Raw genomic sequence first — 15,841 nt, forward strand, 5'->3', positions numbered from 1 at the left:
AAAGAGTAACTTTTGATGCTATGGAAACAAATTAAGCCTTTAACATTTTTTCCTATACTTGCCTAATGACCAAATTATAGTCGACCCTTCTGCATCGCGCCTTTCCCCATTGCGGTTTCAATATATTGCGGGGTCGTTATAAGAAATAAAATGGGAATTTTTGGGGAGTTTTTGGGAATTTTGCGAAAGCCACAGATGACACGCGAAGGTCAGCAGACGACACAAAAAGTTTAGGGACTCATAAATCCATAAAATATATGTACAGTACTGTATAATATTAATCTATTGTATCTTTCAATACCATAAATATACACAATTTATTTTTTTTAAGTTACATTTTGTAAAAAGTTACGTTTGCTAAAAGAACGCAAAAGCCAGCAGACGACACGTAAAGGCTGAACATGTAGAGAACTTAAAAACTTTAGTAACTGGAGGTGCTTGCTTCGCTCACCAAGGATACCAAAACATTTAACTTGGTTTTTCCAGATCGCGGAGCCTGCACCCCTAACCCCTGCGATGTCGAAGGGTCGACTGTACTTAATTACCAACTTACTTAATGACCGCATTCATGGAACCAATTACCGTCGTTAAGAGGGGATTTATTCTAAATGTGTGGGGGTAAAAAACTCAGGAGATGGGATCTGATATTGATGTTAGCACCGGAAGTTGCTCATGTATTCGCTTAGGCGAGCGTGTGTGTATACGGTGTGTGGAATGTGTACACGCCCAGGATGAGCATTATGGTCGCATGCGGTGCATTTCTTAAAGCCACGGAAGAATGAGCATACGGCCCTGTATGCTCGAACCAGACGTGACTTCTTCTTCTCTTTCTGCAGGGGTTCACCCCACTGTCTAGTCTCCTCCTTGGCGGATGCCTCTGAGTGGATTGATGTGTCCACAACAGGGACACACTGACTCGGCACTTCCTCATCCCTCGGCACTTCCTCATCCCTCGGAATTTCCTCATCCCTCGGAATTTCCTCATCCCTCAGCCAGCTGTGCGCCAGTGCCTCTGCTGGTGTCATCCGCAGAGCTGGATCCCATCTGTTGGGACACACAGAAATATGTGGCACACGTGGCAAGGGTGATAATGATGTAAGGATTTATGTGCATTTTTTTTATCTTACTGTGTCCATTAACTTACGTGTGTATGTTCAACTTATTTCACACCGTACATAGCCAACCGTGCCAATTGCAGGTACGGGTGAAGGACAACAAACTACATTCAATCATGAGTTAAAAAAGTAGTTTTCAATCTATATTTAAACGTTAACTGCCCCAATGGTGTTGTGGTTCATTATGGTTCATTTGTGGTAAGCACTTTGTGTGTATTGAATGTGATGTATTCGTTTAGCAAGTGTAATCCAATGCAGCTCCGTGAACACTGGACGGACATGGTTGGATCTTGCAAAGAATCTTGTACATGCTGCAGCTTCCTAATGCTATTTCCAGACGTCCCGTAGACTAGTAAGTTGCAATAATCTAACCTATACGCCACGATGTTGGCTATGTCATGACTCAATAGTGGCTGATTGTGTCATAGAGCCCTGATAAAAAAAATTGCAGGACCTGACTATATAAAAAAGGGAGAAGCATAAATCCTCCACTATTGGCGATGACTGGCAGATGAACCTTCTGTTCTCCCCACTGTGCCACCTTGATGTATTTGTCCCGCTGGTGGTCCGCTCATTGTGATCATCGCTCCACCACCCTCAATTGTTGTTGGAGGGTCAATGCTTACAACTGTCCAGTAGCCTCAAGGTACGTGTAGCCTGGCGTTGCCCAGTGGCATCCTTCACCGAGCCCCCTCCACATAAATGATATACATATATCGATATATATTCCTTTTAAGGGCTTTCATGTAAGAGTATGTGAGTCTATTGGTTTCTATAAGTGTATAGACCATGTGAGTGTATGAGTCTGGGTCTTTATATGTGTATGGACCACGTCAGTGCATGCGAGTCTATTTGTCTATGTATTTGTAAATGTATGGCTGATGTAAGTGTATGCAAGTATGTGGGTCTCTATGTAAGTGTGTGGACATTAAGGGCCTTCATGATGGTGGGCAATCTCAGGTAAAGCTACGTGGCCAGAAGTCAGAGCCATTCCCTGTTTACCTTGGGGTGTGAACGGGATGTCCTCTGCCTCCCACATTATTTAACATCTTTTTTGACCACGTAGTCTGTGGAGCCTTTGATGGCTGATCGATGCCTGGGTGGGGTCGAATAATGGCTCCCTATTGGTTAACCAAGTTATGTATGCTCATCTGGTGATTGCTGCTCACTCAGAGGCGAAGTTGGAAGCACAGCTGTTGAACCTGGAGTGTACTACTGAGAGGTGTGGTCTTACCATCAGTTGCACCAAAACTAAGCACTTGCCTGGGTATTTTGTATCATCATACACTCCACACCCTCAGCTCCCTGTTGGTCATGGAACAGTTGTAGAGTGGAGAGTTTCCCAAACCTGGGCAGTGTGCTTATGACCAGCTCCGGTTCGACAGCAGAGGTTTCACTCTGAATCCGCAGTTTGGCGGCGTTTATTTATCGGCTGAGCAATGCTGTTTGGAAGCTACCTAGTTTGTCGCTCCACACGAAGCTTCAGATCTTCTCGGGCACAGTCATGCCCTCTCTTCTCGATGCTTGTGAAACGTGGACCCCTCTAAAAGAACATCTGTGCCTGTTAGGGACGTTTAAGGCTGGCCTTCCTTCGATCCATCCTAGGTTTAACCAGGCTGGATTGTGTGAGGAACTCACACACTTCGGGACTAATGGCGGATATTGGTATGGAATATGTGAGTGTATGACAGTATATGGGTCTCTCTTTACGTGTGTAGTGTAATAACGCGGGCTGCTGACGAGGAAGCGGCAGAGGCAGCAGGGGTCAGTACACACATCAGCAGAGGAAGATCTAAAGGGAAGCCCAGGAATAAATCGATCTGAAGCCTGATAACCCGCTAGTAGGTTCGAGAAAGAGGGCGTGGCAAGGGCGGGGCGAGGCCACGCCAGGCGAATGAAAGGGGGCCCGGGACGGGAGCTCGGGGCTGTTGCTGGAAGTGGATCCCCTCGCCGTGTCGCCGTTCGTCACCTTCGTCGGTTCCGTCTCCGACCACCTTAGACGCCGCAAGCTAGACAGCCTGCAGACTGTTCCAGCTAGGTAGTACCTTCAAGAACATGGATGTGTGACTAGTGCGTAGGCACGCAGGGCACATGTGGTTTCCTGACGTGTGGAATAAGGAAGGTCCCTTAAGAACCCTGTCTCCGACTGAGTCACTACACGTGCATGGACCATGTAAGTACATGAGTCTGTGAGTCTCTATGCAAGTGGATGTTTTTACATGCCAGACTATGGACAATGGTGTTTAATGAGAGATATGGCTTGGAAGATGAAGAATAATCAGAATAGAGGGTGGAGCTAGTGATCAAAGAGGAGCGTTCGCAAGTGATGTTAAATTATTAAACTCTTTTCTTTTTACCAGGTGACTGAATGGGAAAACCTCTCGGTGGTATGGTGGGGGCGGGGGTGTGTTCTTACTCCAGGCAGCGGCTAATGAAGTCGTGGAACTCCGTGTCCTGGCTCCCGAGTGCCAGGTAGAGGGGGTGACTGCCTGGGACCCTGCTTTGTCCGGACATCAAAGGCATCCCCGAACCATCTGCAGGAACGATGCAGACCAGGTAAAACATCACAGCAAACCACAGGACCCTTGTACACCCACAGTGCAGAAACAAAATCGTTTAGTGCTCTGACATAGATCAGTGGGAGTGCTTTTACCGCTTGTTGCAGAAATTCACGGTTCAAATTCTGCAAGCCGCCCTGGTTACTACTTCAGTATTAACCATATGATGCTTTGCGCTGTTTGATTTAAAATGGGACATTACAGACCTTGTGAAGTAATAAAATTACCGTGCTGGCGTTATGCCCACTACTGTGAAATGACTGCAGTTGGTGTCTGTGAATCACAGCAGGCACCTTCCTTTGTGATAGCTTTACATTCTAAGAATGATAGCGCAAATACCAAGTGCAATCAATCATTATTAACTATGATAAATCCTAAAGGTAAACAAAGAAGAGCTATTTTAACTGTGATTTAATCTCTTTCAAGCAAAACATTATTTTTTACCAGGTAAAGCCCACTGAACTATTGCCTCTTCTTCAGAGGCGACCAGGCAAAGGGGAGAAGATATGTTCCCGCAATGGACAGCAGCCAGGGTGGGGATCCACGTGACGACCTTCTACATTGCAGGTGAGGGAGGAAACGTCTCCTCGCCTCTGCAGCTTCCCAAAAACGTCCGATCTGATTGCTAAACGTGGTTTTGAGCATTGCCCTTCACATTACAGATGATTCTACTAAAATAATGATTACTAGTCACAACTGGCGTCTCTTTAATCGCTTGCACTTCATGGTACTTTAATTTGCTTGCCTGTGTCAGGTGGTGGAGAGCCTTAATGACACAAATTTGGGCAGATCACCATGAGGCCTAACCCTTCCCCAAAAAAGCATTACAAATTATATTGACTGCAAAAACACGTGTGGAAGTAGTTAACTATGCAAAGTAATGCCCCACTAAACTCTTAACAGATCCAGCTCCGCCTCAAACTTAACGCGGTTCCCCCGCTCGCCCCTTCACTCACCAAAGTACTTGTTTCTCCCAGGCGCGCCATCAATCAAATTCTGAGGAGGCATCCCGAGGGTCTACACACAATTTACAAAGAGACAATGATCACCCATACAGTATTGACACACTTGTGTGGCATGTTTTGTCTGTGAGCACCTACTGATGATGGCACAGCACCCAAGGCCACACCGCAGTAGCTATTTTACAAATCACTCTAGGTATTGATTTAATGCTGAGTCGATATTTGAGAGGCCAAGGACTGGTCCAACATTCAACACCACACGGTCAGGGCGCTAACCACTCAGCTACCACTCCCGATGGTTCTCGCATGCAGGCACACGGCAGTGTTATTGGCATGGCCCAGCAAAACCGCATACGCAGCACATTGCAGAAGTTCACCGATCAATCCCAGTGACTGCCCTGGTCTTTCCTGCGGTATTAAACCACAAAATACTATGCACCATCTGCCTCATTCACAGCGGAGGTTATGGGTCCCGTGGCTTCATTTGAAATTGCTTATATGGTTGTGACAATTGTCTTCATTACAAGCAGTTGAGATGAAACAACAATAATTGGCGCGATAAATGCTTGTTCATCTGACAATTCAAATTGTTTGCAGGTGGTTTTAGGGTTACATTTGGCCAATCCGTGGCCTCACGCAATAATCTATCACGAGTCATAACACCAGCTCTAAAAATCTATGCGTTCTGCTCACGGTTACCTTGACGGGTCTACGCCTGAGTAATTGGTTCTGTCACACGGTTGAATGCAACTCAGTAGCTTGTGTGTGGACAACCCTGCAACCAGTCGCGAGCACTTGTATGCCTCTTTCTCACAGAAGAGACGACTTAAGTGGTCTGCTCAGGGAATTGTAAGTAACTATTTCTTGTCGCATGTTCTATTGGTCATACCAATTTTGAAGATTATGTTAATACCCTTGATGCGGAAATACTCGCTGAGAAGTGAACGTGGTTAGAAGCAATGACTGAGTTGGGCGATTTCAAGAGCAAATTGGTCATGAAATTGATGACAATAACGGAATTGTCAGTGTTACTGCTGTGTGGGCAATACCTCCATATAACACGGGAGCTGGTCGTGTTTGTTGATGGCCGGAAAGAGGATGCGTCCGGTAGCCAACTCGGCCACTGTACAACCCAGTCCCCACATGTCAACCGGGAAAGATGACATGTGGCCCAGGTACGCCTCTGGGGCAAGGTACGCGTGGGAACAAAAAATCTGTGAACCTGTGAATTACAAAAGACAAATATCACAAATATAGCCTTTAACAGCAACACACAGGCACAAAAAAACAAGTATAAAAACACATGTAATCACCCATAGGTCTAGACACATGCACACACACAGGCGCAGAGATGCAAACACGTGTACACGCACACACACAAAACGTCCCCATATAGCCTTTAACAAATTTATCTGGAATTTGCTTTTAGCGAGCACCTAATGAAGGCCTGAACAACACACACGAGGATGGGTGGCCAGCACCACGCCCATCCACCTTTGTCTCCTAAAGTGGTGGTGCCTAGGCATCGCACATGGTACTCATTTATGGCTGAGTCGACCTAGGGGAGGCCCAGGACTGGTTCAGATATTCACGAACGCGCATTTTACTCCAGTCACCAGGATTGTAGTGCTGTCGACTAACCCCAACACTACGGTTCAACACTGCATAAACAAAGAAAAGTTCCCCCGTGTAGCCTTAGACATTGTTGGGGCAAGTGCAATTAGTGACCACCTATGAAGTCTGGAACGACACTTGAAGGGGGTGGGTGACCTGCACCGTGCCTGGCCGCCTTTATCTCCTGAGTGGCATTGTTTACACACCACACCAGGTACTCATTTGAGACTGAGTCTACCTAGGGGAGGCCCATGACCGGTTCAGAAAACCGCCACTCGAACCTGGGTTGCCAGTTTCGTAGTGCAGTGTGCTAACCACAACACTACTCGATTTAAAGCTTTCGTGACTGCAAGGATTCATATTCTTTGGTTCTTTCGGTGAAGTCACGTAGAATGAGAATAAAATAATAAATTGATAAAATAAAATAACTCAATAATATTCTCACGACGTTTCGGCCCTTCACCTGATGAAGGCCGCTTGTGTTGTGGCCGAAACGTCATGAGAATATTATTGAGTTATTTTATTTGATCAATTTATTATTTTATTCTCATTCTACGTGACTTTACCGAAAGAACCAAAGAATATAAACACTACACTACTGCTCCTTAAACTGCATAAACACACATTCTCACACTCAGCCACACACTCACGACTCACGTTGGCGTCCCACCAAAAAGCTGTTTTCAAAACTCATCATCCGGATGGTCCCTGCCCCAGGCTCTTTAATCGACATGTTCCTCTAGACGATGGGCAGCAGAAGATATTCACATTCAGAGGTTATGATAATAATGTCAACTTGTAATACGCCAATGCCACGCAGTATTCACTCTATCTGGAAGAGCGAGAACCACTCTGAGGCAGGAGGAGGGGCCACAGATGATGTTTCACACCATTGGTGTGATCCACCAACCTGCGGCTCTACAGTGCTGAATTACAGGCATGCACAACTATTCAGCCTGCAGAAGATTGATCATGTAGCAAAATTACCATAATAAATATTAAAAGGGGAATTGGAGATGACATGCTTTTTCCAAGGTTATTCATAGCGACTCAAGAAAATGTTTTCTGACGGCTGCCGATGGGGTGCCAATTCAAATGTATTTAGATAAGATGATGCCAATCGATAATCTCATGTAGAGCACTCTTGGGTACCCGGCATTAAAGAGGGCACTCTTATCATACCTGAATAACGATTGTTACAAGAGGGCCGAACGGAGCTTGTAGCTGTGAGTGTGAGTTAGGCAGAAGCATGCACATGCATGAAGTTGGTAACGCATTCTCATGCGCATGAGCAGCATGAAAACAGGTGGGCAGCTGTCAAGTTAAAGCACAGCTGCTTATTTGCAAAGCCTCCTTTTACTTGCACTGGTTTGTGTCTCCATGATTTGGGCATTGCTTTGTTTCGACGTGTCTGGTTTTCCCTTTTGCGAGTCCCTAATAGCAAACAACCTTTAAACTTAAGTTACATCCATACATAACCCTCTGTACGACAGTTATCATGACCCGTAGCTATTGACAGTTTGACAGAGTGGATGCATTAACGCTTTGATCAATGGGTCTAGGTTTTACGAGGACGAGCCCCGAACGGGAACTCAAATTAATGCTGCAGTTGTGCTGAACGTGGTCTCCACTCACCGGCTTGATGTCCCCATGCACGATTCCCTTTGCATGGAGTTGAATGAGGAATTTGAGAATGGACTTGGTGAAGAGTTTCACCATTGTCATCTCCATGTGCTGGGGTGCCGTGCAATCAACGGCACTTAACAGACGTCTTCTGTTAAAGAGACAACAACACAAAGTCAGTGCCATCCTGTAAAGGGCTGAGTCAACAATAACAATTATTATACTCGTTTATCATATGGAAGCCTCACTAAATGTAAACACATTTTCCCGAGGGTCCTGCCAAGTTCTCCTGTCGGGGTGACATTGTTCCTATGTGTAATCCCAACTGAGTAATTTTAAGGTATTTCCTCAGAATTGGCAAATTTGTCGGATGCCAGTTAAATTGTGTGCGAGTGTTTTGCTATTGGAGGAATCCGGAGAATGCAGAGGAATTCCATGCAGAACAAGGGGAGAACAAACTCCACACAGACACTTATATCCGAGTCAGCAATCGGAACCAACCTCTTGGTATGATGCACGAGTGTTACCACTGCCGCCACACTGCCGGTTGTTGGCGTGGCTGTAGAAAAATGAGCAAGTCTGGAGGTGAAAATGGAGTGGAGCAGCCAGCTTTGCATGTCTCTATTGAGCTGCTCAGACAGCGGGGTACGTACTTCGGGATGAGCTGCATGACGAGGCAGTTGTGACCCCTGAAGGTGAAAAAGTCGAGGATTCTGACAACGTTGACATCATCATTAGCCCAGCCCTGAAGTTGGAGCAAGATGTGGTACTCCATCCACTGGCTGTGGTCTTCCTCAGCACTGCACAGCGGAAATCCACAGCTTCATATTAATTAAAGAAGTGACCCTTGTAACACGCAGTATGTCGCTCGCTCTAAAAGACAGTTGTCCTTCATCACACCTGCGATTAATACAGTGGGCTACGTACGGCGCGAAAGAAGTTAAACATAAATCCAGAGAAAACCCACACATATGAGCACCATAACACTACCCACGTAAAGATCGAATTGATTTACTGTCCTGCCTTCTCCATGCAAGCCATTGTGAAGTCTTACCTGAATGACTGTCTCCACATCTTCACAGCCACTCGGGTGTTGGTCTTGTGGTCACGGCATTTGAAGATCTGGCTGTAAGGTCCGACCACCTTCTTCAGCACCTCATACCGGAAATTGAGGTGCTCATGCTCGACCTGCGGAGCAATCACATCAACTAAGTATACTGATCCAGTCACTGCTCATTCAGTTACTGAGTATGGATGCAATATTTTGTATGGCATGTGTAAGAGTGATTGTGTGAATGTGTCGGGTATGTTGTCCGCCTGTTCTGCAGATGATCATGGTGTTTGTCAGTGTGCAGACTTTGTATGTTCTCCACTTATTACGTGCCCTGAGGAGAGCCGTACCGAGACATAATGGTTGAAGACATCATCGTAGCCATGGTTCTGGGTGCCAAAGCCTTTGTTATGGACGCCGAAATACCAGATGTTATTCACGGTGAGGACCTCGCTTCTCTCGGTGGGGGTCAGGAAATCCCCAAAGAGCTTCAAGATTTCTGAAAACAAAAGAACAATGATGATGATTAATACTGTACTATTGTTTTAATATTGTTTTGTTAAATAAAACGTTTTTGTTTCTTTAATTTGTTCATTAAGCAATGTAGTGTTTTTTTTTTTTTCCATTGGATTTTTAACCAATTCCGTATTCCTGTAACATGTGAAGAACAGACTAATGACAAATTTGGTATCACCACCTATGTAACCGCGCTTTTGACATGAAGACTTGTTTAACATCCAAACGATCGCAGGACACCCATGAAACATAACCTGGCTGCTTATTTGGCCCTTCCTGCTGAAATGATAATAAAATATACGATGCTTGTTTACCCAAGAAAGCTCCACTGAGTGCCTGGACTGCATATAATCACCAACACTATTTTTTTAGCATTGGGATGTGTTAATAATTTTCTTTCGCTGTGTGGAGGAAACTGGAGAGCCTGGAGGAATCCCATGCAGAGCAGGGGGAGATCATCCCGACTCCAAAGAGAAATGCACGAGTGTTCCTGCTGTGCCACTCTGCCTCACAACATTTTTATTCCATAACCATTCACATGCTTGTTTTTGTTTTCAACTATGGCCACCATGACGTCCCCCACCATGACTTCTCTAATCATATCTATCACCTCGTGGGGTTTTACTACTGGCGATGGCAACGCCGTCCGATGTGGGCAGCGCACTCCATTGCACGCCGCTCCTGGAGCCCACCTTCTCTTCAGCCTTGGCCATCTACACACACAGACAAAGATGCAGGTCACCCGGTATAACCTTTAGCAATCTTATATTCTTAGTTCTTTCGGTAAAGTCACGTTGAAGGGAAACAATAAAATAATAAAATATATAAAACAATAAAAACGTCGTGAGAATTTTTATTGTTTTATATATATATAATTATTTTATTGTTTCCCTTCAACGTGACTTTACCGAAAGAACTAAGAATATGAATTACTGCAGTCACGAAAGCTTTAAATCAAAACTTTAGCAATCTGTTGGAGAAAGTGCAGTAAGTGAGCAATGAGCCAACATCGCTGAGGGCCTGGGTTCCACAGTGAGGAAGGCCAGGCTTTGGCAATATGGGGCGAAGTTGCTATGTGGTCCAGCCATTGGGAACTCCCAGTGGCAGTTGTCCATGTGCATGAGTCTACCAGTGGACTAGTAGTCTACCAGTGGACTATTAGTCTACCAGTGTTCCATGAGTCGACCAGTAGACTATTAGTCTGGATGCAGGAAGTTGTGGGTACGATGCCGACCCTGTGTGACTGATAGTAAGCATGAAAGTATAAAGTGATTATGAGAGAGTGAGTGAGCGTGAGTGTGAGAGTTTGTAAGGATTAGATTGAGTGTGAGAGTGCGTGAGTTTTAGAGTTAGTGAGATAGTGAGAGCAAGTGTGAAAGTGCATGAGTTTGAGAGTGAGATAGTGTGAAGGGGAGTATCAGAGTTAGTGAGTGAGCATGAGTTATTGATAATAAATGTGAGTGAGTTTGAGAGTTAGTGAGTGTGAGATTCAGTGTGTGAGGGGGTGTTAGTGTGAGAGTGAGTGTGAAAGTTAGTTTGAGATTGATGTTGTGAGAGTGCATGGTAAAGTGAGAGAGTTAGTGTCAGAGTGAATGTGTGTGAACGTGAGTGAGAGTTACAGTGAGTGTGATAGTAAGTGAGTGTGTGCGAGAGAGACAGATTGAGTGAGTGAGAATGAGAGAATGAGTGTGAGTGTGAATGAATGTGAAAATGAGTGGGGGAGTTAATGAGAGTGAGTGGGAGCATGATAAAGTGAGTGATTGAGTGAGTGTGAGTTAGTGAGTGTGAAAGTTAATGCTTGTAAGAGTTATTGAGCGGGAGAGTAAGAGTGTGAGAGTGAGTTAGAGTGAGAGAATGAGTTGGAGAGTGCGAGAGTGTCTGTGAGTGAGATTCAGTGAGAGACAGTGTGAGATAGTGTGAATGAGTTTGAGAGTTAGTGTGAAAGTGAATGTGAGAGAGTGTGAGCAGGAGAGTAAAAGTGTGTGTGAGAGTGCATGTGAGTGAGCGAGTGAGACAATGAGTATGAGCAAGATAGTGAATGTGAGCATGAGAGTGAATGCTTGTGAGTTATTGAGTGGGAGCGTAAGTGAGTGAGTGTGATAGTGAGTTACTGTGAGAGTGAGTGTGAGAGAGTGCATGTGAGAGAGAATGAGTTAGTGAATGTGAGAGTATGTGAGAGTGATACAGTGAGTGTGAGACAGAGGTTGAGAGTGAAACAGCGCGTCGGACAGTGTGTGAGTGAGCGCGAGTCTCACCGTGCCCCCTCCTCTTCGTCTCCACTCCCCGTAAAGAATCGCAAGAGCTCGGCAACTTGTGCTGCTACCTTCTCTGCACGTCTCACTACACGGAAGTCACGTGTGCAGTGACGTCACTCACCTCCACGGCTATGGCCACACCCCTATCTCTCCTCCCCACTCAACGAGTGGCCACGTGACCGCCCAACGGTTCTTGCCGTGAGTGTAAGACTTGAGTGAGAAAGTTTGTGAATGTGAGTGTTAGAGTCAGTGTGAGAGTGAGTTTGAGTGAGAGTGATTGAGTGTGAGAGTTAGTGAGTGTTTTAGTGAAAGAGTGAGTGTTAGTGAGAGAGACAGTGAATGTTAGAGTGCCTTTAAGAGTGTGTGAGTGAGTTAGTGAGTGGGTGAGTGTGAGATGGAGTCTCACTGTGCACCCTCCTCCTCGTTTCCAATCCCCGTAAAGAATAGTAACAGGAGCTCAGCTCTTTGTGCTGCTACTGCAGCTACCTTCTCTGCACGTCTCACTACACGGAAGTCACGTGTGCAGTGACGTCACTCTCCTCCACGGCTATGGCCACGCCCCTCTGTTTCCGTTGCGTCAGACCCTCAGACCCCTCCCACTCAACGAGTGGCCACGTGACCCCCCAACGATTCGTTGCGTGACTGGTGAGTTAGACTTGAGTGAAAAAGTTTGTGAATGTGTCAGAGTGAGTGGGAGAGTATGAGTGAGTGAGTGTAAAAGTTAGTGAGTGTTATAGTGAAAGAGTGTACATGAGGGAGTGAGAGATTGAGAGTGAGTGTGATGCTGAGTGTGAAAGTGAGTGAGAGTTTGAGTGAGACAGTGAGTGTGAGTAGATAGGGAGTGTGAGAACGAGAGTGAGTATACAAGTGAGTGGGAGAGATAATGTGAGTGAGAAAGTGTGAGAATGCATGAGATTGAGATAGTGTGAAGGTGAGTATCAGAGTTAGTGAGTGAGCATGAGTGATTGAGACTAAATGGGAGTCAGTTTGAGAGTTAGTGTGAGATTCAGTGTGTGAGGGGATGTGAGTGTGAGAGTGAAAGTGTGAGATTGATGTTGTGAGAGTGCATGGGAGAGTGAGAGAGTTGGTGTCAGAGTGAATGTGTGTGAACGTGAGTGAGAGAGTTACAGTGAGTGTGATAGTGAGTGCGAATGAGACAGATTGATTGAGTGAGAATGAAAGAGTGAGTGTGAGTGAGTGTGAATGAATGTGAGAATAAGTGAGTGGGGGATTTAATGAGAGTGAGTGGAAGAGTAATACAGCGAGTGAGAGAGTGAGTGCGAGTTAGTGAGTGTGAAAGTGAATGCATGTAAGAGTTATTGAGCGGGAGAGTAAGAGTGTGAGAGTGAGTTAGAGTGAGAGAATGAGTTGGAGAGTGCGAGAGTGTCTGTTAGTGAGATTCAGTGAGAGACAGTGTAAGTGAGATAGTGTGAATGAGTTTGAGAGTTAGTGTCGAAGTGAATGTGAGAGAGAGTGAGCAGGAGAGTAAAAGTGTGTGTGAGAGTGCATGTGAGTGAGCAAGTGAGACAATGAGTATGAGTAAGATAGTGAATGTGAGCGTGAGATTGAATGCTTGTGAGTTATTGAGCGGGAACGTAAGAGAGTGAGTGTGATAGTGAGTTAGTGCGAGAGTGAGAGTGCATGTGAGAATGAGTAAATTAGTGAATGTGACAGTATGTGAGAGTGATACAGTATGAGACAGAGTTTGAGAGTGAAACAGCGAGTCTGAAAGTATGTGAGTGAGCGTGAGTCTCACTGTGCACCCTCCTCCTCGTCTGCACTCCCCGTAAAGAATAGCAACAAGAGCTCGGCTCTTTGTGCTGCTAGTGCTGCTACCTTCTCTGCACGTCTCACTACACTGGAGTCACGTGTGCAGTGACGTCACACCTCCACGGCTATGGCCACGCCCCTCTGTCTCTGTTGCGTCAGACCCTCAGACCCCTCCCACTCAACGAGTGGCCACGTTTCCCCCCAACCATTCGTGGTGTAAGTGGTGAGTGAGACTTGAGTGAAAAAGTTTGTGAATGTGATTGTCAGTGAGTGGGAGAGTGAGTATCAGTGAGAGTGAGTGTGTGTAAGAGTTAGTGAGTGTTATATTGAACAGTGTGCGTGAGAGATCGAGAGTGAGTGTGATGTTGAGTGTGAAAGTGAATCAGAGATTGAGTGAGACAGTAAGTGTGAGTAGATAGTGAGTGTGAGAATGAGAGTGAGACAGTGAGTATGCGAGTGAGTGGGAGAGATAATGTGAGTGAAAGAGTGATTTAGAGAGAGATTTAGTATGAGAGTGAATGTGATGGTGAGGGTGAAAGTGGGAGAGATAATGTGAGGGACAGAGTGAGACAGTGAACGTGAGAATGAAATGTAGAGTGTGAAAGTGCGTGTGACAGAGTTGGAAATTGCATAAAGTTGAAAAGAATGGGGGGTTGAGATGAGGGACAACCAGGAGAGTTCCGTTCACAAGTTCTGTGTGGAGGGTTTGGGAATCTGTAGTGCAGTGACGTGAGGTGAGGTCAATGGCTGGTGAGGCACTGGCTAGTGTTAGGGCCTGATTCAGACACTGAGGGGGGCATGGCCTTACGGAGGGGGCGTGGCCTCACTGAGCGGGCGTGTCCTAACTGAGGGGGGCGTGTTAGATACGTCCCCGTCACTGAGGCAGATGTGATAGCTGCCTCCCCTGGTGCTTTTTCATTGCAGTTTCATGACGAGACCAGCGAGCCTAGATATCTTCATACATATACGTGAAATAAGTTACATGAAGGCGAGAACATGACAACCATTACATTGGTGACATACTGAGATTGTAACAAGCACGCGCTTATTGTCCCAGCTCAATCCAGTTACTGAGGGGTTGCGCAATCAGAGGGGAGGCTGAGCTCGTCGCTGCCTCACCTCTCTTCTCTTCTTGTATTTGCAGTGGAGCTTCGCAAATTTGGAGATTTTTTTATTTACTAGATTATTCTTTTTTTTTTCAAAACCGCTATTTACATTGGATTATGACAGGTGAGGCTCTGCCTCGCTGCCTTCCCTGACCGCACGTCCCTGCTGTAGAGAGGGTTTGGGGCATCTGTCTTGGGGGTTCCGTGTGGGGGGTTTGGGGGTTCTGTATTGGGGGTTTTGTGTGTGGGGTTTGGGGGTTTTGTGTGCGAGTTTGAGGTTCCACTCACAAGGGAACAGGGTGTGATGATACAAACTCTCACATGGAGACTAATAGACTCATAAAGAGACTCACAGACTCGCATAGTTCCCATAGAGGTTCACAACTGTGTGGTGGACACTCTAGTCAGTGGTTCTGCTATGGTACGCCAAAATGTCGACCAATCTCCACTGTGAAGGTGGCAGTGGGTGGCTCTGCCACGAGGTGTGCCGCCGATTAGAGCTCCTGCCAACCCTCGCATTCAAAGCATAAATTCAATCCTGGAGAGGTGCTTAAGTGGGCTTGGCGATTGTCACGTTTCTTTTTCGGAGATCTCGGTGTTGCACTGAAGACGAACTTCAACACAGACACAGCTCCTCTCTAGAAGCTAGCTGTACCCATAACATGTAGCTCTGTCAACTGCAAAACCAGGGAGAACAGTCATACACACGCATGTATCCTGCAACACTTTCCAACATGTGAGTCACTAAATCCAACCTTTCACACCGAGTAATTCATGTCCCTCCCGCTCACACCATGCCAGTCCCCCCTTCCAACCACAAAGGCCCCCCTGGAGACAGGGAAAATTCTGTTCGTGATCACCTAAAAAGGTCGATAGGGGACAGGGTGGGTGGCCAGCACCACGCTCAGCCGCCTTTTTCTCGACAGGGCTGATGCTTTACACACCACACCAGGTACTAATTTAAGAATGAGTCAACCTAGGGAAGGCACAGGTCCGGCTCAGATATCGGAGTATCAGGTCGCCGGGTTTGTAGCGCAGCGCGCTAACCACTGCACCACCATCTTCCCCCCACCGCTTCCAACAGGCACCGACATGCTGATGATGGGGGTGAACGGACCCCGCATGCCATGAAGCACACGGGCAACGTCATCTACAACGTCACCTACACGGTGACGGAGATGGGCAACTCCATCCTCATCGTCAAGTGGGGCGATGATTGCATCCCCGGCAGCCTCTTCCGCATCACCGTGTCGGGCAGCTACGGCTAGGGT

Source organism: Petromyzon marinus, chromosome 2 (assembly GCF_048934315.1).
Source record: "Petromyzon marinus isolate PM22_M1 ecotype Great Lakes invasive population chromosome 2, UKy_Petmar_22M1.pri1.0, whole genome shotgun sequence".
Lineage (NCBI taxonomy): Eukaryota > Metazoa > Chordata > Hyperoartia > Petromyzontiformes > Petromyzontidae > Petromyzon > Petromyzon marinus.